The 27,529-nt window shown below is 37.9% G+C and overlaps 1 pseudogene; it reads right to left on the bottom strand.

Annotated features, from left to right (window-relative positions):
• Positions 1 to 264: 264 nt before the first annotated feature.
• The window catches only part of LOC121211373 (photosystem I P700 chlorophyll a apoprotein A2-like), a 57,751-nt pseudogene continuing 30,486 nt past the window's right edge, over positions 265 to 27,529 (bottom strand).

Raw genomic sequence — 27,529 nt, forward strand, 5'->3', positions numbered from 1 at the left:
TACCAATTCAATGCCAAATTCTACTTATCTAACCGAAGGTAAACCTGAAAGTTCTTTAGGAAACACATCAGGAAACTCACATACAACAGACATGCAATCCATTCAACTTTCTTTTCTGACACTTTTGAATCAATTACATAAGCAAAGTAGGCTTTACAACCCTTTCTCACAATACTCAAATCTTTCATTGAAGATATCACAGCATGCAATCCATTCAAATCACTAGATTCAATTTTGACTATTTCATCATTTTTGCATCTCAAATCAATAGTTTTCTGTTTGCTGTTCATAACAGCATCATGCAAAGTTAACCAATCCATACCCAAGATTATATCAAATTCATCACAAAGTAACAGCATCAGATCAGCCGAAAAACAATTGTCTCGAAACATTAACGGATAATTCTTGCAGACTTTATCAACCAAAACAGATTTGCCTTGGGGGTTTGAAACTCTAATTACAAATTCAGTAGACTCTATAGGCAAAGTCCTACTGTTCACTAAGTTCATGCATATATACGAATGTGTCGATCTAGGATCTATCAAAGCAATCACAGAAGTATCATATAGAGTAAATGTACCCTTAATCACATCTGGCGATGAAGCTTCCTTACAAGCTCGGATAGCATAGGCTCTGGTAGGTGCACGAGCCTTAGATCTAACAGCTGTATATTTTGTCCCTCTCTGACTGCCACTTACATTTACCGTATTTCTGGGAGATCTACCACAAGAAGCATTGCCACTCGGTCTCAAATTTTGCTGACTTTCTTGCTCGACAGATTCAGGGTAATTGCGGATAAAATGATCTAATGATCCACATCTGAAACAAGCCCGATCATATAGTTTACAATTACTAGGATGCCTTTTACCACAATGCTTGCACTCAGGGCGATCAGATTTAGCACTTCTGACACTGGCAATGGATGTAGCTGGAGCTTTGAAGTTCGACTGCGATCTAGCACGGTCTCGATTTGAATGCCCCACATTAGTCTTTAAATGGCTATTATCATCTCTGAATTTCTTTGATGCAGACTGAAATGATTTGCCCGATGATATCTTTCGTACTTCTCTAGCTTCAAAATAAGCTTTTCTTTTCTCTTTTCCGAGATCTTCAGCTTTACATGCTCGTTCAACAAGCACAACAAATTCTTTGATTTCCAGAATCCCAACTAATAGACGAATATCTTTGTTCAAACCATCTTCAAATATTTTGCACATTATTACTTCTGTAGATACACATTTACGAGCATACTGACTTAGCCTTATAAATTTCCACTCGTATTCTGTGATAGACATATGACCTTGTTTAAGCTAAAGAAATTCTTTACGTTTCTGATCGATGGATCTCTGACTGATATATTTCTTTCAAAATTCAGCTTGGAAGAAATCCCAAGTAACCTGTTCACTCAAAACCACAGATGTCAAAGTCTTCCACTAATGGTACGTTGTATCTCTCAGAAGGGAAATAGAACATCTTATGCATTCTTCAGTATTTAATGATAATTCGTTAAACACTCTTATCGTGTTCTCTAGCCTAATCTCAACTTTTTCAGCATCATCGCTCGTTGTAGCTCGGAACTCTTCAGCCCCATATTTTCTAATCTTATCGACTGGTGGTCTACTTAACTGAACCAGATTCACTGGTGGCATAACAGAAGCTTGTGGCGAATTAACCGGGGGTGGAGGTTGTTGAACAGCCGGATTGGTTCTAATATATTGGCTAAATCAATAGTTCATCATCTGATAGAAAGCTTGTCTAGCCTCACCATCATGGCTACTTGTAGCCGGTCAAGAATTAGATGGTGCCATCCCTTGCGCGGGAGCAGGCACATTGCTTTTGACATCGTCCGCTACGGCTCTTTCGGGATCCAATTGCTATATAAAAGCACATTTCAATGTCAGGATTCATCACACTATCACAGTTCATAAATATGGCATGTATAGCTAGACTTACATACGCTACGTTAGTTCTAGAACCGACTAAACCGTAGCTCTGATACCAATCCAAAGTAACACCCCTAACCTGTATTCATCGCTGGACTAGGGTTAAAGGTATTACCAGACGAATCAGAACATTTAACTTTCATTTCATAAACATCAAACCATCAGAGATCAACATCAATATAGAGTCTCTTATATAGGTCTTCAAGACCTAAAACATGCGTGAGAAAAGAGTCGAGAGTAAACCAAAGACATACAAAATTTTCCCAAAACTTAGACATTTTTTAAACAAGTACAGGACACATGCCCGTATAATGAGGCTGTGTGCCTTACACGGCATTGGACACACCCGTGTGTCTAGGCCGTGTCAAAAAAGGGCAACATATTGATTTGCTCACACGACTACAAGACGCGCCCGTGTGCCTTGGCTGTGGTCGAGTCTGACTTGGGCCACACGGCTAGCCACACGCCCGTGTGCCTTGGCTGTGCTCGAACCTGACATATAATTGTAGGGTACCCCAGGGGACACACGACCGTGCCACGTAGCCGTGTGTCTCACATGGCTGAGACACACGCTCGTGTAGACAAAAATAGGCCATTTGAATAGCCAATTTGCCACCCCAATTTGGGTCAACCTACAATCACCAAACCAAACATATATGCACAACCATTTCAGCCAATATCTATACCAAATCATACATAATTCAAGCTATATCATTATCAATCAAATGCTCAAAACTTACCAAAACTTCTCAACATTGACCATTTCTTTTGGCCAGCCAAAACATACCACAATTTCACATTAGCATCATATATCATATACCATTATCAAACAATAATTTCAAACACAAACTAGCCATATCAAATGGCTAAATATGTACATCACAAAACATAATTCCACAACTTCTAGCCTATACAGGCCATACTTAAATATATACATTTTCAAAGTACCAAAACAAGGTTTGATAGTGTGGTGACGATCCTCGATGATCCCCAAGCTCACAATACCTTCAATATCTATAAATCAATGCAAACACACATAGTAAGCTTTCAAAAGCTTAGTAAGCCATATACAAATAAACATATCATTCAAAGCAAATAAGTATCATCAAATCATTTATACTTTGTATACCAATGCTAACACAAATCTCATATTCAAATACTTACCTTTCATTCCCAAATAGGCTATACAAAGTAAACATACCTGAATCTAATATGATTTAACCAAATTATTCATTTTTTCGAAATTCCCGTTTGAACCGTTTAGAAACGTAAGGATACGCGAATAGCTCAGAGAACATATACAATGCCAACATCCCAGACGTGGTCTTACATGCAATCAAACATCGATGCCACTGTCCCAAATAGGGTCCTACACGAAATCAAATGTCATGTCGATGTCCTAGACATGGTTTTACATGTAAAACAGAAGTCGGTGCCAACGTCCCAGACGTGGTCTTACACGAAATCACATAACAAAATCATATGTCATGACATATGTATCCTAACTATTCCTTGGGTTCGTACAAGGCTTTTTAGATGTCGGAACTTTGTCGATACTTTCTCGGATAGCATATATTTAGCTTAGACATTCATTCATCATAATTCAATATCAAATGAATAATAATAATTCAATTTGAACAAGCTTATTTGTATATCGACTTACTTCGTACAGATTCGGGTGGATGGAATTGGTTACTCAACAACATTCGATTTTCCCCGATCAAATTCTATTTTCTTTAATTCTTGATCTATATAAATTCAAGTTTAACTTATTTAATCCTAAATTCATTCAAAACAATCCATAAACACATATTTAGGGCAATTTGCAAACTAGCCCTCACATTTTCACATTTTGACACTTTAATCCCTAATTCACAAAATCACAAAATACACATAATTTGCATATACTCATGCTTGGCCGAGTATTCATAACACTCATACAAGTCCACATATTTTATTTATTTCACATTTTAGTCCCTAAATTTACAAATTTCACAGTTTAGCCCATTCTACTCAAAATCATCAAAAATCCAAAGACAACATATAAACCCAACATCAAATTTTCAAATTTCATCATGTAACAACATAAAGCTCATGATTTTATCCATGGCACTTTTCAAATTCATCATCAAAATCAGAAATTGAGACATGGGCTTGATAGTATACGAAGTAACGATTACAAAAATGTAAAAATTATCAAAAACCGAAGCAAAAACATACCTTAATCAAAGAAAATCAATGGCTGAACCTTAATGTTCTTTTTCTTTTTCTTTTTCTTGTATTTTCGGCACAAATGGATATTGATGGCCATTTTCATGATTTTTTTTATTTTAATTAACATTAATAAACATTTTACCTTATTAACCTTATTATAAACATAAAATAAACATATATTGGATGGTCATTAATGTCCATTCAAACTTCCAATGGTCAAATAACATAATAAGGACCTCTCATTTATAAAGCCAAATCAAATAAGCACATTAAACAAGTAGCAATAACTTTTACATTTTATGCAATTAGGTCATTTTATTAAATTGAGCACATAAACAATCAAATATTCATACAAAACTTTCACATATGCTATTTCACACATCATAAGCATGAAAAACAATATTTAACTATTTTTCTGACTAGGATATGTGGTCCTGAAACTACTATTCTAACTTTGGTCAAAATCGGACTGTTACAGTATCAGTAACAGTCCAGTAACAGTTAGGGCCCTAGCCCAATACAATATCAGTAGCAGTGTGGGCTTTAGCCCATTACAATAACAGTAACAAAAATGCAATCAGGAGTTCTACCCATCCATCCTCTACACTCCATTTCGTCCAGCCCTACACTCCATGTGGGGATAAAATCAACCCACCCATCCTGTAACACCCCAAACCCGGCCCAGACGTTATAGCCGAATTCAACGTGCCACATAGAAGTTAAAAATCCACGTTTCGTTTTAGCGCTTTAAAACCAAATTTTGTTAAGCTTAACCAAGTGAATGGAAGCTGGGCACCAAGTAGGAATCCTTAACAGAGGAGGTGAGCCATAAAGGCTGCTTAAGTACCTAGCTCTTCAATTGGATCCAATCCTAGACATGCCCACAACCATTGCCATACTAGGTTATAACGAGTTGAAATTTCTTTGAGTACATATCTTTGATAAATCGAATAATCGTGACGTTGTGTTATTTTGAAAACAAGTATTGTTTTGAAAACGTGTCCTAAGTCTAGCCCATTTGAATTATTATCAACCAGATTAAAGTTATTAAAAATAAAATAATCCCAGAAAAGGAAATAAAGTTAAAATGGCCTTATTACAACCCAAAAATAAATAATAAATAAGGTAAACTAAAGAAAACCAATCACTTATTCACTGAAGCAGACACATATCTATCACACATATATACAATTTCTATATCCAAACATCACATCCACATAAAATAAATACCAAATTTAAATTCAGACCAATATCTAAGGAATCCACAGTATTTCAATTTCTAAATAGACAAAAGTATTCAGAAGACTTACGGATTCGGCCCCGGAGACTCGGTGTGCCACACTTTTTAAAAGAAATACTTCAAACAGACCACGTAGCTGAAAATAATTTTCTAAAATTCAACCTTTAAAAACCCAATCCACAGCCGAGTTGTTGCAACCTGACTCTGATACCATTAAATGTAACACCCCAAACCCGACCTAGACGTTATGGCCGAATTTGGCGTGTCACATCAAACCATTTTTCAAATTTGATCGTTCCGGTGAAAATCCATTACTGAATCTAAATTCCTTTATTATTATTAAACTAAAGTTCTCATCACAACGTTTACCAATTTGTTTGCCTTTGGTCTATTACCTCATTTAAAATCGTGGAAGCATTTTGAAAACTTTGTTGTTGGAAGCTCGTATTCCTTAGAAAAATCATGCCATTTTGAAATCTCGAGTTGTCCTAGACTGGCAGATTAGTATAAGAAATCACAATCCAAATTAAAACTTAAAACCCACCAACGGCCTTATTACATAAAAAACCCAAAACGAAATCTAATTGCAATTACAAGAAACAGAAATAGTGTGTGGCCATCTCCGAGTCGCTCGCAGCTTTAAACCATCTAAGCTTAGGGATTACCTGCACAGTTAGAAACGGGGTGAGTTTACGAAAACTCAGTGTGTAATCCCAATAACAAACAAACAGTGAATAACACAGTATCAGTACAATCTGGGCCAAAGCCCTATTCAGTCTCGACATATACAGGGCCGAAGCCTTTCGTTTAACGGTTCTGGGCTGAAGCCTTTTCATAAATCATATCATTGGGCCGAAGCCTTTATTGTAAATGGTATGGCTCATAGGCCCATTTCAATATCACATGTATTACCAATGGATGTATGCAAGCCCATTTGGGGAGACTACTCAACCCACCATCCGCTACTCTCCACCCGTACCAACCAAGCTCTCCATGTGGGGAATAACTCAACCCACCCAACCAAACTTTCCACTGGCAGCATAGCTGCTTTATCATATAACTGGAGGCCTAGCCTCTTTTAATAACTGGGGCAAAGCCATTTTTGATAAACTGGGGCAAAGCCCTTTTCGGTAAACTGGGGCATAGCCCTTTTAGCACTTCCTCCATTTATAAAACCCAACCCATGCAACATGTCATGTATGCAGAATGTCATCCCCATATTTGAATCAAACAATCATAGTCAAGTCATTCATATCACCAACATATATTCACAATCAAATCCGTCAACCACATAGTCCAAGACAGTCACTTGCCCACAAGGGCAAAATAGTCATTTAACACCCTAGGGGAAAAATGGTAATTTTACCCCACAAGGGTATCTCGGTAATTCTACCCTACAAGGGTATTTCGGTATTTCTACCCTACAAGGGTATTTTGGTAATTCTACACTACAGGGGTATTTTGGTATTTCTACCCTACAAGGGTATTTCGGTAACTCTACCCTACAAGGGTATTTCGGTAACTCTACCCTACAAGGGTATTTTAGTAATTCTACCCTACAGGGGTATTTTGGTAATTTTACAAACCAGGGGTATTTTGGTAATTTTGTAAACCAAGGGTATTTTGGTAATTTTACTGATCGAGGGTATTTTGGTAATTTTGTAAACCAATGGTATTTTAGTAATTTTGAATCGATGGTAAAACGGTAATTCTGTAAATCGAGGATAAAACGGCAATTCTGTAAATCGAGGGTAAAACGAAAATTTTGTAAATCGAGGGTAAAACAATAATTCTATAAATCAAGGGTAAAATGGTAATTTTCTAAATCGAGGGTAAAATGGTAATTCTATAAATCGAGGGTAAAATAGTAATTTTGTAAATCGAGAGTAAAACGGTAATTTTGTAAATCGAGGGTAAAATGGTAATTCTATAAATCGAGGGTACTTTGGTAACTTTACTGTAACATCCCTATCCCGTAACCGTCGCCAGAATAGGTAAGGGGCATTACCGGACTTGTAACTCACGTCAGGACAGTAAAATTTTACACTTTTTCTTGAAATAAAGATCATTCATTTAAATAAGTACTAAGCACAGCCAGAGGTAAAATTTAAACTTCACTAAGTAAACATTCAAAAGATGCCATTTTCGCATGGCTTATATACATTAACCAAAAATATTCTTCCGCCACTAGTCTATTCTATACATGCCATAAAATAGTTCTAAACATAACAGTAACAAGCAGTGGATAGTGATAGTGTGACTAGTTGCTGACGATCCCCGAGCTTGTAGCTTCGCAATGAGATCTATAAAACAGAGAAAACAAAGTAAACGGAGTAAGCATTACAATGCTTAGTAAGTTTTAAGCAGTGTCAACAGATAACAATCAAATTAGAACATAGTTGTTCGTATTTTTATTTCACTCTTCCTTCGGGCATACCATCCCTTTACCGAATATGCACATCTCATCATATACAATAGGCAGATAAACTTTCACATAAAAGTGAGCTCATGTGACATAGATATATTGTATGATTTCACATAACCTCTCACACTGATCCGATGTCACATAATCATAGGAATCGTCTCATAGATTGCTCTCGTATGCATCACATAACTACCTTATGATTTAGTTCAAATCAAGCTCACATATAAACTTGGAGTACATACCTGTTTAACCTTTCGCATTGAATATATTTATAAGCAATTCTTATCAGGAAATCTTATAGCTTTAACCTCTACTCGGATTATCGGTGAGACCTTTAGCTCAGACAAAATCTCCACACGAAGTTATCGGGTCTTACCCGGACAAAATCTCCACACGTAGTCATCGGGTCTTACCCAGACATAATCTTCACACGTAGTCATTGGGTCTTACCCGGACATAATCTCCACACGTAGTCATCGGGTCTTACCCGGAATATATTTCCAAGTTTCATGTACATTTAATCACATGTTACAACATTCACATCGACTGTCATATTTGTAAATCATTTGCCTCATCAAAGATCTAATAATACACACCTTTCACATTTGGTCGTTCGGCCACAATATACGCACATCGCCTACATATTTCACACTATCCATTCGGCTTTACCACATATACATATCTCATACATATATTTCACATTAGCCATTCGGCTTTACCACATATATGCATGTTCATATTCATCACATTGGCCATTCGGCCTTATCACACATATGCATGCTCACATTCATCACATTGGCCATTTGGCCTTATCACATATATGCATGTTCACATTCATCACATTGGCCATTCGGCCTTATCACATATATGCACATTCACATCACAATTATCCAAATATACTTCACATATCACATATACTATCATGTATACACTTTGTCTTGGCCGAATCTACATTAATCATTTTCCAATGAATAATTCAATTTCACGCCATACTATCATTTCATATTCGAATACTCATAAACTTACAAATTCACAAATTTTAATATCAAAGATCCATCTAACACTCATATATCGTTTTACAATATCACGATTTAGAATTCACGTATGGGTTTAATCAATAGCTTATGAGTAACTAAAACAAGTTTTATCCATGTTTACAACAAAATCACATATTCACTACGAGCTGTTTTCCTGAGCAGTAGTCACTAAATTATTTATAACTGGAGCTACAAAACTCCAAATAACTTTCCGTTAATTTTCCCTGAATATAGACTCGTATATCTTCCATCCATAAAATTTCCAGAATTTTAGGTTTGGCCAATCAATACCAGATTTTTCTTAAAGTTTCCCCTGTTTCACTGTTTGACTAATCTGACCACTCTTCACTACGAATCAAATTTTTCATTGCACAGAATTAAAAATGTGTTCTATTTGATTTCATTTAAAACTATACTCATTAAGGAGTCTAAGCATATAAATTTTATCTTATAACCATTTTTGTACAAATTATAATGATTTTCTAAAAACAGAACAGGGGATTTCGGAGTCATTCTGACACTGCCCCACACAACTTTAAATATCTCTTTATAGAGAATTTCTTTGCTGACACGGTCTCTTTTATAAGAAATTAGACTAACTAAGCTTTGATTACATATTTTATTCAGCCTATAATTCCACACCAAAAATTTATAGTGATTTTCTAAAATCACGTTACTGCTGCTGTCCAAAGCAATTTATTACAATTTGCTCATAAATTTTCAAGTCCAAACACTTATGAACTTACCATTTGAGTTTAAGACATATCATGGCCACATCATATCTTATTAAATCAACTCATTATGTCCTATTATGATTGAATTTACTCAACGTTTAATCACCTAAAACTTACCTCGGAAGCGATCGACGACTAGATATCCACGGCTATTCGTTTACTTTCTCTTTTCCCCTATCCGACTTTGATCCTCTTTGCTCTTGGGCTTAATTTAAACGAATGAATTTGTTTAATCATTTCGAACATTAAAAGCTCTTTTAAAGCACTTAACCCTTATACTCAATAATGAACCAAACCATATAGCTAATTATTTTATCACATCACCTCAAGCACATATATTAACTATCATACACCCAATTCACATGCCAAGTTGCAAATAAAAAAATGCATACACACCAATAATTTAATTACTCATTTCAACCTTATAGGGTAACTTCAATGCATTATGTATATACCATTTGCCATACACGTACCACATTTTTAACAAGCCGAAATTACTCCTACATATTATCCATTATAATTATTTCATAGATATAAAACATAGCTGAAAAATCTTTAGCCTAAATGCGTATAATAACACCCAAATCATCAACTATTTTAACGAACATGACACATAAGATTAACTAAAACTCCATTCAATTTTAAGGTATTAACCCTACTAAACTCATACCATGACCATATCTAATCGAATTCAAGTAGAGGATTAATTACAACCATGTACACCAATATATAATTATAACATGTTTTGATATCTTATATATCCCATTCGGCCCTAACCACACAACTTAGCTTTTATAATAAACCTTATCTTAACCGAATGTACATATATATATATACTCAAAATATCATTCGATTTCAAAGGCATATTAACACCATATAACCGAATGTTCATAGACTAATATACATATACTCATAAATCCAACTTTAAAAACTCATACTTATACATAGCATATAACTGAAAATACTTCATGAATCCACCTACATTTACATTATTATCATATATAGAATTTGCATTTACTATCAAATAACAACTTAACTTACTTTCAATTAGGTAATCAAATACCTCATACCCAATCATTTAACAACTAAAATAATAAACCACAACATTTAAATTCATCTTATTCTTCTCCCATTTGACCGAATGAACATTTGTCTATTGATGCATGAAATTAAACCATGGGTTAAATAAGCTATGCACTTATCAATCTAATCTCATAGCCAATTAAAAAGAAAATCACAATGCATACCTTAAACTAGGATAGCCATGGCCGAATACCTTGGTTTTTCCTCTTCAATCTTCCCTTTCCCAAATTCGACAACCAAGAAGAAAGATGAGCATGCAAATTTTTTTTTTCTTTTGTTATCTTTCGTCAACTCACGGCAATGGAGGGGGGGGGAACATGGATGAGACAACTTTGTTTTCATCACCCCTCCCTTTTCATTTCTTTATTACTAACCTTTTATTTTATTCTTTCTCCCATAAAACACTAACACCAAATGTTTTTAATAGGCTTTAACTTATAGCATGGCCGGCCACCTTCTTGTTCTTTGGTTAATTTGACATGCAAATACAATTATTTTGCAACATGCATAAATAGGCCACTTACATTTGCCTAGCACATTTCTAAATTTTCCCACATAAGTCCTATTTAATAAAATTCACTTACAATTAACAAAATTCAAACATGAAATTTTCACACATGCATATGTACATATAATAAGCATCAAATATGACAGCTAATTATTTTTATGACTCGGTTTTGTGGTCCCGAAACCACTTTTCGACTAGGGTCAAATTAGGGGTGTCACATTTACAATTTGAGGGCATTTCAGTAATTTGGTAAACTAAAGTATTCTAAACAGGGATAACAATACGAATGGGCCTAAAGCCTATTCTCGGCCCAAATGGGCCCACACGCTCGTGTGGCCCTTTTAGCCCAAATCTAGCCACAAATATGAGATTCACCTAGCCTAGTCCAATATTTACTACACAATCAAACAACTTATCCAATTGGGCCCGTAGGCCCATTGGGCCCACATGACCCCTTTCAGCCCATCGCGGCCTGAAGTAGCCATCCTATAGCTAGAGTAGTGAGAAATACACACCTGATTGGCGACTGGAGTTAATCCACGCTCTGAGCACTCTTAGCCGACGCCCAACCCAAACGAGCATGCCATAAAGCGAATGGGATCAGCCAAGAAAGGTACCTTTACTTTCCTCATGGTTCTCTCTATTTAAAGCCAGCTCTCCATCTACTCTTATGTTAGCTTCCCGATATGGGATCCCTCCATCATCAGAGTTTAAATTCAACACCAACTCTTGCCGCCCTCTGTTAGCAAAATAAATGCTCTTTAATTACCAAAGGATTCGAACCCAGGACCTCATTGCCAACTCTATAACGCCACCTTCCTGCCTCTTATGTAGCGCTACTTTTCCATTAGACCACAAGACTTTTTTTGTGGCACAATTTCTCCAAAAATATTCTTAAGGCCTACCTACTACACCCAGGGTTTGATTTACCTTAAACCAAAATTTTTGCTAGAGTCCAGGTTTGAACCCAGGACTTCTCCAACACTTCTCAACACACTTAACCACTAAAACAAGCCTTCATTAATGAAATTTACACGTACAACAAAATATTATAAGCTGCCTTCAACCGCTCACATGCTCAAGGCCCAAAACTTCTACGCCCAAATTCAGGGTGTTACACATCCCTACACTCCAAAATATAGCACCGGTTGCGACACTAATAGTATATGCAGTAGAGCTGCCAGTACAATACACTTCCTCCAAGTATATCAAACCCACCCCCATGCAACATGTCATGTCCTAATATCATATGTGTATGAAAAAATGTCATGCTCGAGTACAGTCATACAAGTCATAGGGGCATATCAGTTATTTTACCTTATAGGGGTATAATAGTCATTTCATCAGTATGGGATCTAAGTATACTTACCGTCCCAATAGTAGGTCCAAAGTCGTCTCGGGCGACTCGTGTAACCTTAACAGTCAGTCAATGAAAAATGGGCCTAAAGCTCATGTGGGCCCACACGGCCCAAAAATAGGCATGGCCGTGTAAATCACACAGCATGGCCCAATAATCTCCACACATCCATGTAGGGCCCACATAGCCCATTTCAACCCAACGTGGCCCAAAATGGCCTAAACCCATGAAATCACTCATGGTGGCCTTTACGATCGAATGTCCATGCTTTGTACTTTCGATTCACCACACGAACGAGCGCACGCTCGTGTAGCGACACTAGTCAAGTTTTTCAGGTTTTGCCGATTTATGATTGTAGCAGTGTGATTACACACCTGTTTGCGAAATTGAGCGAATTAGCCCACGTGCACTCCAACCTATTACAACCGAAGTTTCAGTTAAGTACCTAACCCACGAGTTGAAAGAAACCATAATCGAAACTTGTTCAAAAGATTACTTATTATCGCCTAACTTGAACGAGCGTGGTTTTAGCCCAGTTAGATCACTGGTGAAAGTTGATAACAGACTCCTTGATGATTATCTACATGATAAGTGAATCTATTATTCATGTTGCTTATACACAAGGTTTGAACAACGCATACCCACAAAAAATGGAAAGAACCATTCAGCCAAGACTAAAGAATCCCAAGCCAAAATGCCTCAGTTCAAAATAATACCAACGAATAGTGTTACCTTCGATAGAAAGACAAGGGGAAGATTCTGATCATTTTTGAAATACTAGCGAACTCCTTCACTCCATGAGTAGAACTAAAACCCGAAAGAACACCATGACCAAGAGAGAAAACAAAATGAGAATCGACATTCAGAGAAAAAAGAAGAAAAGCTGGAAGAGCAGAGACAAATAGAGACTTACCAATCAGTATTCGGCCACCCACCAGCGAATAGGGAAGGAGTTGAGAGAGAGAGCAGAGAAACAAAAGAAAAGGAGAGGAGAAGTGTCAATGTAATCGGCCTAAAGACCACAATCGATTGCTTCAAAGTACTGTAAGAATTGACACAACCAGAGAGAGAGCAAGCAGAAGCCATCCCAGGTATTCAAATGGAAAAAAGGGAAAAGAAGGTGCAGTTGATTAGGGGGGAATTGGTTGAGAGAAAGGGAGAAGAGAGGGCTAAGGCAAAGAACACTAGGAGGAAGAGAGTGACGGAGATAGGAAAGTTGATCAATCAAAGTACCCTACTATAGGACAAAACCAAAGTAAGTTAACATGAAATATACCCAAATGGTTACAAGTAGAATTCAGCTACCACACAAGCACAAACAAAAGAGAGAAAGGAAGTAAAATAAAATAGCTACTGATAAAGAGAGCAAAAACTAAACAAATTCAGCACTAAGTGCCTATGACCGATTTTGGCACAAAGAGAACCCCACTTTCGACAAACAACTACCAATCCCCTACTCCTTCATCCACTCCTCAAATCTCTCCCCAAATATCTCATTTGACCAATTCAAATTCCTTTCAAACTCCTCCTGAAATTTGCCACACACTCCCCTACTCCTCAAACACTCCAACTGCCCATTAGCTCAGAGTTCTACTAGCATTCAACTTCCGACACGGAACAACAACAAAATTAAACACTCCTTGTGCAACACAGGACTTGAACTCAATACCTCTAGCTGTAATGACACGCCACTTACCCCTTGGGTAGTAGGCCCTTTCTGTCATGCTCTACTCACATTAATTTAAAAGTCTACTAACTAAAAACAAGGGTTAACTTCCTAAAAACAAAGTTTTTGTGGAAGCCCGAGCTTGAACCCAAACCTCTCAGGCGCTTCCTAGGACACTTAACAATTGAGACAAGCATACATTTGAGCTACGTAACATATAGAAAATACGTACCTATATTTTGGGGCATTACATGAAATGAGAAAAATTTATGTAAAAGTATGTTTCATGCCAGAATATGTTTATTTGGCTATAATGAGGTATAAATTGAATGATATGTGAGATATGAGTTATAGTTGTTTTTAACTAAACATTTATATGGCACTTAGTGTGCGAAATACCGTTATTTGATGATATTTCTCATACATCACTTGGCTAAAAAAAATGATGAATATTGAATTGAATAAAGCTTATATATATAATTGGTTATGCATATGAAGATGTGAATGAATTGATAAAAAGTATTCAAACCATACATGTTTTTGAATGAATAAACTCATGAAAATCTTGATTAACTATGTGCAAGAATTCAAGATAGAATGATGAAATCATATAAATTATATCATGTTTTGAATAATTGTTTTAAATGCAGTTTTTAATAATATGAGTTTATTACCATATGATCTTACTAATCTTTATAGCTTACTTGTTTTTTCTATTCTATGTTTATAGAGTTTCGGAGGCTTGCTCGGATTGGAAGTCGTTGGAGATTTCATTACACTATCTAGCTATGGTTTGGTACTTATGAGCTTTGTGATTTTGGTTATATGGCATGTATAGGCTTGAGTCTTTTTGATAAAGATTTTTGATGATGTATTTGGCTATTTTATATGGCTTATTAATGACCTATGTTTGATGTGTAATTTGCCTTGTGTAGTGGCATAATTTGGTATGGTTGGTGATGGTTGAAGTTGATCATTTGGTCATTTGGTATATGATGAGTATTTACTTATAAAAAGCATGATTTTAGACTTGATAAGTGAATGGCTAATAGATGATTTATGAGTCAAACTTTGTATGTGATTGATGGTGGTAAAAGTACATATTGAAATAAGTTGTATTGATGAGTATGATATGTATTTTAGTATATGATTGTATAGGTGAGTAATGAGGAATGAATCATGCTAGTTTGGTATGTGTTTGAATGTACAAATAGTATTGACTTGAGCTGATGAAATGGATAGAATTGGTATTATAAGTTTGGTGCATGAAATAGCATGGTTTGGCTGCTTATTAATGTATTGAAATGGCATGAAATGTTGTATTTTAGGCATACTTGAGAAGGGTGAGAAATGTGGCTTCAACCAAGCCTACTTTCACTCCACACGGCCGAGCACACGGGTGTGTGGCTTGACTTTGTGTGTCACATGGCCTTGGTACACGGCCGTGTGTCCCCTGGGGTAGCCCTTCGATTTAAGTCAGTATACCCTATAGGTTTGGCACAGCGTAGACACACGGGCATGTCTACTGGTCGTGTGAGACACACGGGCTGGCACATGGGCGTGTGGACGGCCGTGTGACCCAAGTCAGTAACCCCTCCAGATTTCCCATGGCCAAGGCACACATACGTGTCTCCGACCGTATGGTACAAGTCAGTATGTATGTCATGTTTTCACACAGCCTGTGACACGAGCGTGTCTGGTGGCCGTGTGAGGTATACGGCCTATTCACACGGGCGTGTGACCCCTGTATGTATAAAATTTTTCTAAGTTCCCCAAAGTTTTCAAATGTTATCGGTTTAGTCTCGAACCTCTTTTAAGCATGTTTTAAGGCCTCATAGAGCCATAAAAGGGACAATGTGATTTTGTTGAATAGGTTTTATATATGAATACAATAATGCATATGTTATGTATGTGAATGATATGTATTGATCTGTAATGCCTCGTAACTCTATTTCGGCAACGGATATAGGTTAGGAGTGTTTCGCACAATTCTTTTCAATAACTTATTCGATTACATCACAAGTCTTGTTCAACTCTTAATCTTGAGCATATCAACACCTTATCTCAGTTTTACTTATTATAGATCTAACTGAATTATTCCATGTCTTATGGTATTGACAGATATTCATATCTTATAATGTTGGGTCACCGAGCTACCCCGTGGTGCAACAAAAAATTATTTCGGTGATCCAAACCAGGAATCCATGCACGAGGAATGAATTAGGAACAAAAGTTTTGAAAAATATACCTTTCATACTTTGGAAATAGAAAGGAACCATTGCTGTTTTAATCCCTTTCGCACACTGCCAATCTAAAGCTGCAACAAATGGTCTCAGTCTCTATGTAGTCCACCCTGTTGCAAATGAACGAGCAAAAACTCTCATTGAATGTTTCAAAGAGTTTTTCTAAAAAGAAATGTGGCTGCTAGAGCTAGGTTCTTTTTCTTTTGTGGTTAATGTTGTAAACACTTTTTTGCACCCTAGGGTTTTATTTTATGATTCCTTTCCTTTTATTTAATATTCCCTAGAAAAACAAAAATGGAATCCCATTTTTGGTGCTAGAATATATATACATGAAAATATCACATTGTAATATCCTTTCCAAAAGGATATTAATTTCCATATATATATTATGTTTGACCAAAATTAAATTATTCTAATACTTTATTTTAATAATTTCGGTAAATAGATCATAATTAATATTTTATATGAATCAAATTCATACGTTTATTTAATTATGTTCTCTATTCTTGTACAATGAATCTGTACATATATTGTGTTTATTATTTAACTGTCAAATTAAATTAACTCAATAATTAAAATAATTCTTGTGACAGTTAAATTTAATACTATCTATGTTTAGTTTCTGTTCACTTCAACCATAGGGGGTGATCTTCTAGGCTCTTGTAACATTGGTAGTAATACTAGAACACTTCTAACGTTACAAGCAATGAGTGGCATTGTAACAGATCGTTTTTACTGATATTGAAACAATGGTTTTAAGACCACAATTTTGACGAGTAAATTATTGTATTATTATTATGTTAATGTTTACATGATCTTATTCAGGTAGTATTAAAATTTTGTTAAGAAATTTTGATGTTTAATTAGTTAATTAAGTAAAAAGGACTAAATTGTAAAAAGGTTAAAAGCCAAGTTCTATTAGTTAAAAGGGTCAAATGGCCATGAAATTTTAAACTAATGGACTTGAATGGAAATTTATGGATTTTGATTTGGTTAGTGGATGTTTATGGATTTGGTTTAAGTGAAATTTAGATAAAATTTTAAGGTTGAAATGGTAAATAGGTAATTAAAATGAAATTCAGTAAAGAAAAATAGAAACAAAGGTTGTCATCTTCCTATTTTCTTTTTGTAATGCCCCAAAATCGGCCTAGAAGTTTAGGCCGAATTTCAATGGTCACATTGATCACCGAAGTGATCATGGTAAATTTTAGTTTAACCAACCGAAAAAATTTATAGTATTTAAGTTTCGTAAAAACGTTCAGATATAAAATCCCTGTATTACAAAAACCTCAGTCCAAATAACGCTTACATGTATTTAATACAAAAATTCACACCATAGTTTTCAAAATAGTACTTAAACTAATTATTTAAAATACATAACTCTGAGACCTTCGGCGTGTGACAGCCCAAAGTTGACCCTAGTCGGGAAGTGGTTTCGGGACCGCTAAACCGAGTCACCGAAATGTTTGAATGTGATACTTATTGTCTAGAATATGTAATTATGAATGTGTGAAAATTTCAAGCTTCAATTTGGTTGATTTCATGTGAATTTAGTCAATAGGACTTATGTGAGAAAATTCTAAAATGTGATAGGTCAATGTGTGAGGACCTATTAGTGCATGTGGACAAAGGGGGGACTTGCATGTCAAATTCCCCCCTACTAGTAGTTGCCGGCCATGACAAGCATGGTAGACCAAGTTTGATGGCCAAGACATGTCATAGACATGTTTTGTTGGTGCATCATGGGTGGAAAAAAATAAAATAATAGGCATGGAAATTAAATAATGAAAAGGAGTATGATGAATACACAAAAAAAAAAGTGTGTAGTTGATTCTTTTCCCCCCCATTGCCGTGAGCTAAAGAAAAGAGAGGAGAAGATCTTTGTTCATCCTTTTCTCACCTTCATTTAGCCTAAATTAGAAAGAAAAACAAAGAAAAAAATTTCTCATCCTTCGGTTCATCCTTGGCCAAAAATTTTAAGGAGGAAAGAAGAAGAAAGGTGAAGAGATTCGGCCATGCATGTAGCTAGGCTAAGGTATGTTTGATGATGTTCCATGAGATGCATGCATGTTTTAGTTGTTAGCTTGAGTTCTACCTAGCCCATGGTCTAAATCTTGCTATGTGATGGAAATGGCACTTGACCATGGATGCATCATTCTTGGTTGGTGTTTGATGTTGTGGTGATGAGGCATGAGGATGAGTTAAGATTCGGCCTAGGTGGAGGTTGTGTTAATGCCATTGCATGCAAAATATGAAGCTTGTTAATGATGCATGTGATGATGGCTTGATGATTCTTGAACCTCCTTTTTAGCATTTTTGTGTGAGCACATATGTGCATTGGTTGCTAAATGGAGAAGAATCGGCTAGCAAGATGTGTGCTAAGGCCGAATGTAACTTTGCATGTTAATGAGCAATGCATGTGTTAAATTGATGAAAAGGGGGAGGATGCTTTACTAGTGTGTATATGTGTGTATTAAGTGTTGAAATCGACCCCAAAAATAGACATGCATATTCGGCCAAGGGGAAAGAAATTAGCTAATATGTTGTGTTGATGCATGATCTTTGCATGTATGAGACTTTAATGTCTAATGTATAAATATGGGCTAAGTGCCTTGTGTTCATCTTTTTGATGCCTAAATGATGAAATCAATTTATTTGTTTAATTAAGCTCAAGAGCAAAGGGGAAATAAATCCGATAAAGGGAAGGAAAAAGTGGATGAATAGCTAGCGGAATCGTTCGACAACACCCGAGGTAAGTTCTTGAGTAAGAGAGCTTAAATTACGATGTGATTAAATCATGCTCTATGTGAGGCTATTGAGCCGAATGTGCAAGGACGATATGTGCCTTGTGTTTGAGTTTCGCAAATGAAAATGAAATATGAACGTGCCATGAATTATTGTTAGATGTGCATGATTAATTGAATGCTGTCCGGGCTAAGTCCCGAAGGCTTTGTGCTAAGTGAATATATCCGGACTAAGATCCGAAGGCATTTGTGCGAAGATACAAATTCCGGGTTAAGCCCCGAAGGCCTTTGTGCGAGATACTAAATCCGGGTTAAGTCCCGAAGGCATTCATGCGAGTTATTAAATCCGGGTTATGTCCGAAGGCATTGTGTGAGTTACTAAAACCGGGCTATGTCCCGAAGGCATTTGAACGAGGAGCTATATCCGGTTAAATCCTGAAGGTACGTGATTTGGTAATGAATGAGCTTGCTGTAAAATTCCAGCGAATACTCGAAAAACATCCCAATACGGGGATATGTTACGTATGTGTTGAATTTAATCGAGCCCTTACAAATAAATGTTCGCTCAGTTGATAAACGAGCTACCGGCCTTCGGCTAAGTTAGTCTATTGTGTATGTACATAAGGGTTATTAATGTTGTGAAGCAAGTTTGATATCAGTAAATTGCGTATTGTGAAATATTCCGTTTAGCTAATTGTGTGTTATTCTTTGTTTATGCTGGAATTCCTTGCTCAAAACTTACTAAGCATAAATTGCTTACTCGTTACACTGCTCCTCTGTTTTATAGATTTTTGGTTCTCCAGCTATCGGACTCGGGATCTTGAAGTTGAAGTCGCCCACACTATCAAAGGCTCTTTTGGGTACTATTTTGGTTGAATTTTGATATGGCATGTATAGGACTACCCATTGTTGTTTTCGAGTACTTTATGAAATGTATAAGTGTACAGCCATGCGAAAATGGCTTGTAGAAGTGGAGTATGGCATTAGACCATTCGTGTTTATGAATGTATAGATGGTTTCATGATGTAACTATAGTTGGAATGGAAGTGTTGAGCAAATGATCAGCCATTGGAATGGCTAAGTATGATCATATGTGGGCATATGTATGACAAGGCCCTAGTTGGTCCATGAAACCCCGAAAATAGGTAAGGTTTACTTTGATAACAGAGGCTGACAGCAGCAGTGGTGTGGATTGGAAAAATCACAAGAATTCGTAGGAGTGGAATTAAATAGTAAATAAATTATGTAATCGAACCTTGATGAATCTACTTTCATATGAAAGTAACGAAACAATCATATGAACAGTACAGTAAGAGATATTCAGGTTCTTGTGGAACAGGGCCAGAACAGTTTCTGGATTCCCTGTTCCGACTTTGGAAATTCACTATAAATTGACCAGAGATAATTAGGGGTCATACCATATATGTATGGATTCCTCTCTGAGTCTAGTTTCCATAGAAACAAACGGCATCAGTATTGAAGCTCTGTGCAGAGAGATATCCAAGTCGTAATGGGAAAAGGTCAGTGTAGTCGACCCTGTAACATGGGAGACTTTGACTAATAAACTGTACTAATTGGCCTGACCAAAAATTCTAGGAAAAAATACATAGGTGGGGACATGAGTCTAGTTTCAGGGAAAAATCACAAAACTGATTTTCGAGTTGTGAAACTCAAGATATGATTTTTGAAGCGACTAGTACTCAGACTGGGCAGTGTCTGGAAAAATTTTTCAAAGTTTGTTAACATCTCGTGTCCGACTCCGGTGTCGGTCTCGGGTTCGGGGTGTTACATTAAATTGGTATCAGAGCTACGGTTTAGTCGATTCTAGGACTACCGTAATGTGTTGGGTCTAGCTATACATGCCATTTTATGTGATTACTTGATAGTGTGGTGATTTCTGACAATTGTAAATGTGTTTATAGTAATGGATCCCGATCGTGACCGACAGGTAGCTGATGATCTTGAGAGTGTAGCGCCTGCTCCCGCACAAGGGACAGTGCCAGCAGACTCTCAACCTAATGCTAGTAATCCGAATGATGAAGCTAGACAAGCATTCTATAGCGTGATGAATGATTGGTTCAACCAATACATTCGAACTAATATGGCTGTTCCACAACCTCCATTCCCGACAAATACTACCCCCGCACCTACAATACCACCGGTAACAGACCAAATAAGGTCAAATAAGCCCCCAGTTGACAGAATCCGAAAACATGGGGCTACTGAATTTAAGGCTATGGATAGCGATGATGCCGAGCAAGCTGAATTTTGGCTGGACAACACTATCCGGGTACTCGATGAGCTATCTTGTACACCCGATGAATGCCTAAAGTGTGCTATCTCCTTGCTACGTGATTCTGCCTACTATTGGTGGAGTACTCTGACTTCTGTTGTGCCCCGAGAGCAAGTAACTTGGGAGTTTTTCCAAACTGAGTTTCGGAAAAAGTATATCAGTCAGAGATTTGTTGATCAAAAACGGAAGGAATTTCTTGAGCTTAAGCAAGGCTCCATGTCGGTTACTGATTACGAGCGAAAATTTGTTAGACTTAGCAAATACGCTCGGGAATGTGTTTCGTCCGAAGCTATTATGTGTAAACGCTTCGAGGATGGGCTGAATGAAGATATAAAAATGTTCGTTGGCGTTCTTGAAATACGAGAGTTCGTGGTACTTGTTGAACGAGCTTGTAAAGCCGAAGAGCTTAGAAAAGAAAAGCAAAGAGTTGATGAGGGAACTGGAGAGTTTCGTAAAAGATCCTCGGGAAGGTCTCTTCAACAGACATCGAAGAGATTTCGAGATGATGCGGGCCAGTTTAGAGGCACTTCGGGCCTTTTTAGACGAGATCGTGATCGACCCCCTGTGGGTACACGAGGCACTTCGGTCGCCAGTGTTGGGAATGAACGTCGAGATAGAACGAAATGTCGATATTGCGGTAAATGGCATTCGGGGAGTTGTAGATTCCCTGACCGCTCCTGTTACAAGTGCGGATCAGTTGACCACTTCATTAAAGATTGCCCGAGGTTGTTTGAACAGAATGAAAATCAGAGTGGGAAACCGGGTGCTACCACTGCTCGAGGTAGACCATCTGGAAATACGGGCAATGCTAGTGGTGGTCAGAGAGGATCTAGAGATGATATAACCAGATCCGAAGCTCGTGCACCTGCTAGAGCTTATGCTATACGTGCCCGCGAGGATGCTTCTTCGCCTGATGTTATTACCGGTACATTCACTCTCTTTGATACTAATGTAATTGCTTTGATTGACCCCGGTTCTACTCATTCTTACATATGTGAAACCTTAGCATCCAGTAAGACTTTACCTATTGAGTCTACTGAGTTCGTAATTCGGGTGTCAAATCCCTTGGGTCGTTATGTGCTTGTCGACAAAGTGTGTAAGAAATGTCCCCTGGAAATCCGAGGTTCCTGTTTTCCGGCGGACTTGATGCTTTTGCCGTTTGATGAATTTGATGTTATCCTTGTTTTGGATTGGTTGACCGCGCATGATGCGGTTGTGAAGTGCAAGAGCAAGACTATTGATTTGAGGTGCGCAAATAACGAAGTAATCCAAATTGAGTCTGTGGACTTGGAGGGGATGCCAGCTGTAATATCAGCAATGTTGGCACAGAAATATGTAAGAAAAGGGTGCGAAGCATACCTTGCGTATGTACTTGATGACAAAGAATTAGAAAAGAAACCCGAATCTGTGCCGGTGGTTTGTGAATACCCGGATGTTTTTCCGGAAGAATTACCGGGTTTACCACCTGTTCGGGACGTAGAGTTTGGTATTGAGCTTGTACCTGGGACAACGCCGATTTCGATAGCTCCGTATCGTATGGCACCAACCGAGTTAAAGGAGTTGAAAGCTCAGTTGCAAGAACTGACGGATAGAGGTTTCGCTCGACCAAGTTTCTCACCTTGGGGTGCACCAGTATTGTTCGTGAAAAAGAAGGACGGAACCATGAGGTTGTGCATTGACTATCGTCAGCTGAATAAAGTGACGATAAAGAACAAATATCCGTTGCCGCGCATCGATGATTTGTTCGACCAACTGAAGGGAGCCTCAGTGTTCTCAAAAATAGATTTGAGATCGGGCTATTATCAGTTGCGAATTCGAGATTCAGATATTCCTAAAACTGCCTTCAGAACGAGATATGGTCACTACAATTCTTAGTGATGCCGTTTGGGCTCACTAATGCCCCTGCAGTATTTATGGATTTGATGAATCGGATCTTCAGACCGTATTTGGATCGGTTCGTAGTTGTGTTCATTGATGACATTTTGGTCTAATCAAGAGATGAGACCGAACATGCTGAGCATCTGAGGCTAGTGCTGCAAATTTTGCGGGATAAGTAGTTATATGCTAAGTTCAGTAAGTGTGAGTTCTGGTTAAGAGAGGTTAGCTTCTTGGGTCATGTGGTATCCGCGTCGGGTATTCGAGTTGACCCGAACAAAATTTCAGCCATACTTGACTGGAAACCTCCGAGAAATATTACTGAAGTTCGGAGCTTTTTGGGGCTCGCCGGTTATTACCGACGATTTGTGAAAGGTTTCTCGATGATAGCCACACCAATGACGAAGCTACTTCAAAAGGATGTTAAGTTCGAGTGGACGGAGAAATGTCAGAAAAGTTTCGACCAACTGAAAACTCATTTGACTGAAGCTCCAATTTTGGTGCAACCCGAATCAGGTAAAGAGTTTGTCATTTATAGTGACGCATCCCTACTTGGGTTGGGTTGCGTATTGATGCAAGAAGGTCGAGTCGTGGCCTATGCGTCGAGACAATTGAAGCCACACGAGAGGAATTATCCGACCCATGATCTCGAACTAGCTGCCATCGTGTTTGCTTTAAAAATATGGCGACATTATCTGTTTGGTGAGAAGTGCCATGTATTTTCGGATCACAAAAGTCTCAAATATTTGATGACTCAACGAGACTTGAATCTGCGACAAAGACGTTGGCTTGAGTTGTTGAAAGATTACGAGCTTGTCATTGATTACCACCCGGGAAAGGCTAACGTGGTTGCGGACGCCTTAAGCCGGAAGTCATTGTTTGCTTTACGAGCGATGAACGTGCATTTGTCTGTTCTACCAGACAATGTGTTAGTAGCTGAATTAAAAGCTAAACCATTATTGACTCACCAAATTCGTGAAGCTCAGAAAGTCAATGATGAATTGGTTGCAAAACGGGCTAAGTGTTTTCCGAACGAGGAATCGGAGTTTCAAATTGATGATGATGATTATGTGAGGTTCAGAAATCGTTTGTGTGTTCCAAGGAATTCGGAACTCATTTCGATGATTCTGAACGAAGCCCATTGTAGCCGAATGTCAATTCACCCGGGGAGTACGAAAATGTACAACGATTTGAAACGTCAATTTTGGTGGCATGGTATGAAACGGGACATCTCCGACTTTGTTTCGAGATGTTTAATATGTCAACAAGTGAAAGCGGAACATCAAGTGCCTTCAGGATTACTCCAGCCGATCATGATACCCGAGTGGAAATGGGATCGAGTCACAATGGACTTTGTGTCCGGACTGCCCTTGTCAGCAAGTAAGAAGGATGCTATATGGGTTGTTGTTGATAGACTGACTAAGTCGGCTCATTTCATCCCCGTACGTACGGATTTTTCATTGGATAAACTAGCTGAATTGTACGTTTATCAAATTGTGAGATTACACGGGGTACCTGTTTCTATCGTGTCGGATAGAGATCCGAGATTCACCTCACGATTTTGGAAGAAATTGCAAGAAGCTCTGGGTACCAAGCTGCATTTTAGCACTGCTTTTCACCCCCAAACCGATGGTCAATCCGAGCGGATAATTCAGATACTTGAGGATATGTTGAGATGTTGCATCCTCGAGTTCAGTAGTTCATGGGAACGGTATTTACCTTTGATTGAATTCGCTTACAACAATAGTTTTCAATCAAGTATTAAGATGGCACCTTACGAGGCTTTGTACGGTCGTAAATGCCGTACACCATTGTTTTGGACCGAGCTCGGTGAAAGTAAAATTTTCGGAGTTGATTTGATTAAAGATGCTGAACAGAAAGTAAAGGTAATCCGTGAAAGTCTGAAGGTAGCCACGGATCGTCAGAAGTCGTACGCAGATTTGAAACGAAAAGACATCGAGTATCAGGTGGGAGACAAAGTGTTCCTTAAGGTTTCACCTTGGAAAAAGATACTCAGGTTCGGCCGTAAGGGCAAGTTGAGCCCAAGATTCATTGGGCCGTACGAAATCTCCGAACGAGTTGGTACGGTTGCGTATAGATTGATTTTGCCCCCGGAGCTTGAAAAGATTCATGACGTCTTTCATGTTTCGATGCTTCGACGCTATCGATCTGATCCATCGCATATAATTAGCCCATCAGAGGTTGAAATTCAAGTCGACATGAGCTATGAAGAAGAACCGATGCGTATCCTAGCTCGTGAAGTGAAGGAGTTGCGAAACAAAAGAGTTCCGCTAGTAAAGGTGTTATGGCTCAAACACGGGATCGAGGAAGCTACTTGGGAGATCGAGAGCTCGATGAAAGAACGATACCCAAACCTATTTACCGGTAAGATTTTCGGGGACGAAAATTTCTTAAGTGGGGGAGAGTTGTGACAGCCCAAAGTTGACCCTAGTCGAGAAGTGGTTTTGGGACCGCTAAACCGAGTCACCGAAATGTTTGAATGTGATACTTATTGTCTAGAATATGTAATTATGAATGTGTGAAAATTTCAAGCTTCAATTTGGTTGATTTCATGTGAATTTAGTCAATAGGACTTATGTGAGAAAATTCTAAAATGTGATAGGTCAATGTGTGAGGACCTATTAGTGCATGTGGACAAAGGGGGGACTTGCATGTCAAATTCCCCCCCTACTAGTAGTGGCCGGCCATGACAAGCATGGTAGACCAAGTTTGATGGCCAAGACATGTCATAGACATGTTTTGTTGGTGCATCATGGGTGGAAAAAATAAAATAATAGGCATGGAAATTAAATAATGAAAAGGAGTATGATGAATACACAAAAAAAAAGTGTGTAGTTGATTCTTTTCCCCCCCATTGCCGTGAGCTAAAGAAAGAGAGGAGAAGATCTTTGTTCATCCTTTTCTCACCTTCATTTAGCCTAAATTAGAAAGAAAAACAAAGAAAAAATTTCTCATCCTTTGGTTCATCATTGGCCAAAAATTTTAAGGAGGAAAGAAGAAGAAAGGTGAAGAGATTCGGCCATGCATGTAGCTAGGCTAAGGTATGTTTGATGATGTTCCATGAGATTCATGCATGTTTTAGTTGTTAGCTTGAGTTCTACCTAGCCCATGGTCTAAATCTTGCTATGTGATGGAAATGGCACTTGACCATGGATGCATCATTCTTGGTTGGTGTTTGATGTTGTGGTGATGAGGCATGAGGATGAGTTAAGATTCGGCCTAGGTGGAGGTTGTGTTAATGCCATTGCATGCAAAATATGAAGCTTGTTAATGATGCATGTGATGATGGCTTGATGATTCTTGAACCTCCTTTTTAGCATTTTTGTGTGAGCACATATGTGCATTGGTTGCTAAATGGAGAAGAATCGGCTAGCAAGATGTGTGCTAAGGCCGAATGTAACTTTGCATGTTAATGAGCAATGCATGTGTTAAATTGATGAAAAGGGGGAGGATGCTTTACTAGTGTGTATATGTGTGTATTAAGTGTTGAAATCGACCCCAAAAATAGACATGCATATTCGGCCAAGGGGAAAGAAATTAGCTAATATGTTGTGTTGATGCATGATCTTTGCATGTATGAGACTTTAATGTCTAATGTATAAATATGGGCTAAGTGCCTTGTGTTCATCTTTTTGATGCCTAAATGATGAAATCAATTTATTTGTTTAATTAAGCTCAAGAGCAAAGGGGAAAAAATCCGATAAAGGGAAGGAAAAAGTGGATGAATAGCTAGCGGAATCGTTCGACAACACCCGAGGTAAGTTCTTGAGTAAGAGAGCTTAAATTACGATGTGATTAAATCATGCTCTATGTGAGGCTATTGAGCCGAATGTGCAAGGACGATATGTGCCTTGTGTTTGAGTTTCGCAAATGAAAATGAAATATGAACGTGCCATGAATTATTGTTAGATGTGCATGATTAATTGAATGCTGTTCCGGCTAAGTCCCGAAGGCTTTGTGCTAAGTGAATATATCCGGACTAAGATCCGAAGGCATTTGTGCGAAGATACAAATTCCGGGTTAAGCCCCGAAGGCCTTTGTGCGAGATACTAAATCCGGGTTAAGTCCCGAAGGCATTCGTGCGAGTTATTAAATCCGGGTTATGTCCCGAAGGCATTGTGTGAGTTACTAAAACCGGGCTATGTC

The sequence above is a fragment of the Gossypium hirsutum genome, chromosome A02 (genome assembly GCF_007990345.1).
Source record: "Gossypium hirsutum isolate 1008001.06 chromosome A02, Gossypium_hirsutum_v2.1, whole genome shotgun sequence".
NCBI classification, from domain to species: Eukaryota; Viridiplantae; Streptophyta; class Magnoliopsida; order Malvales; family Malvaceae; genus Gossypium; species Gossypium hirsutum.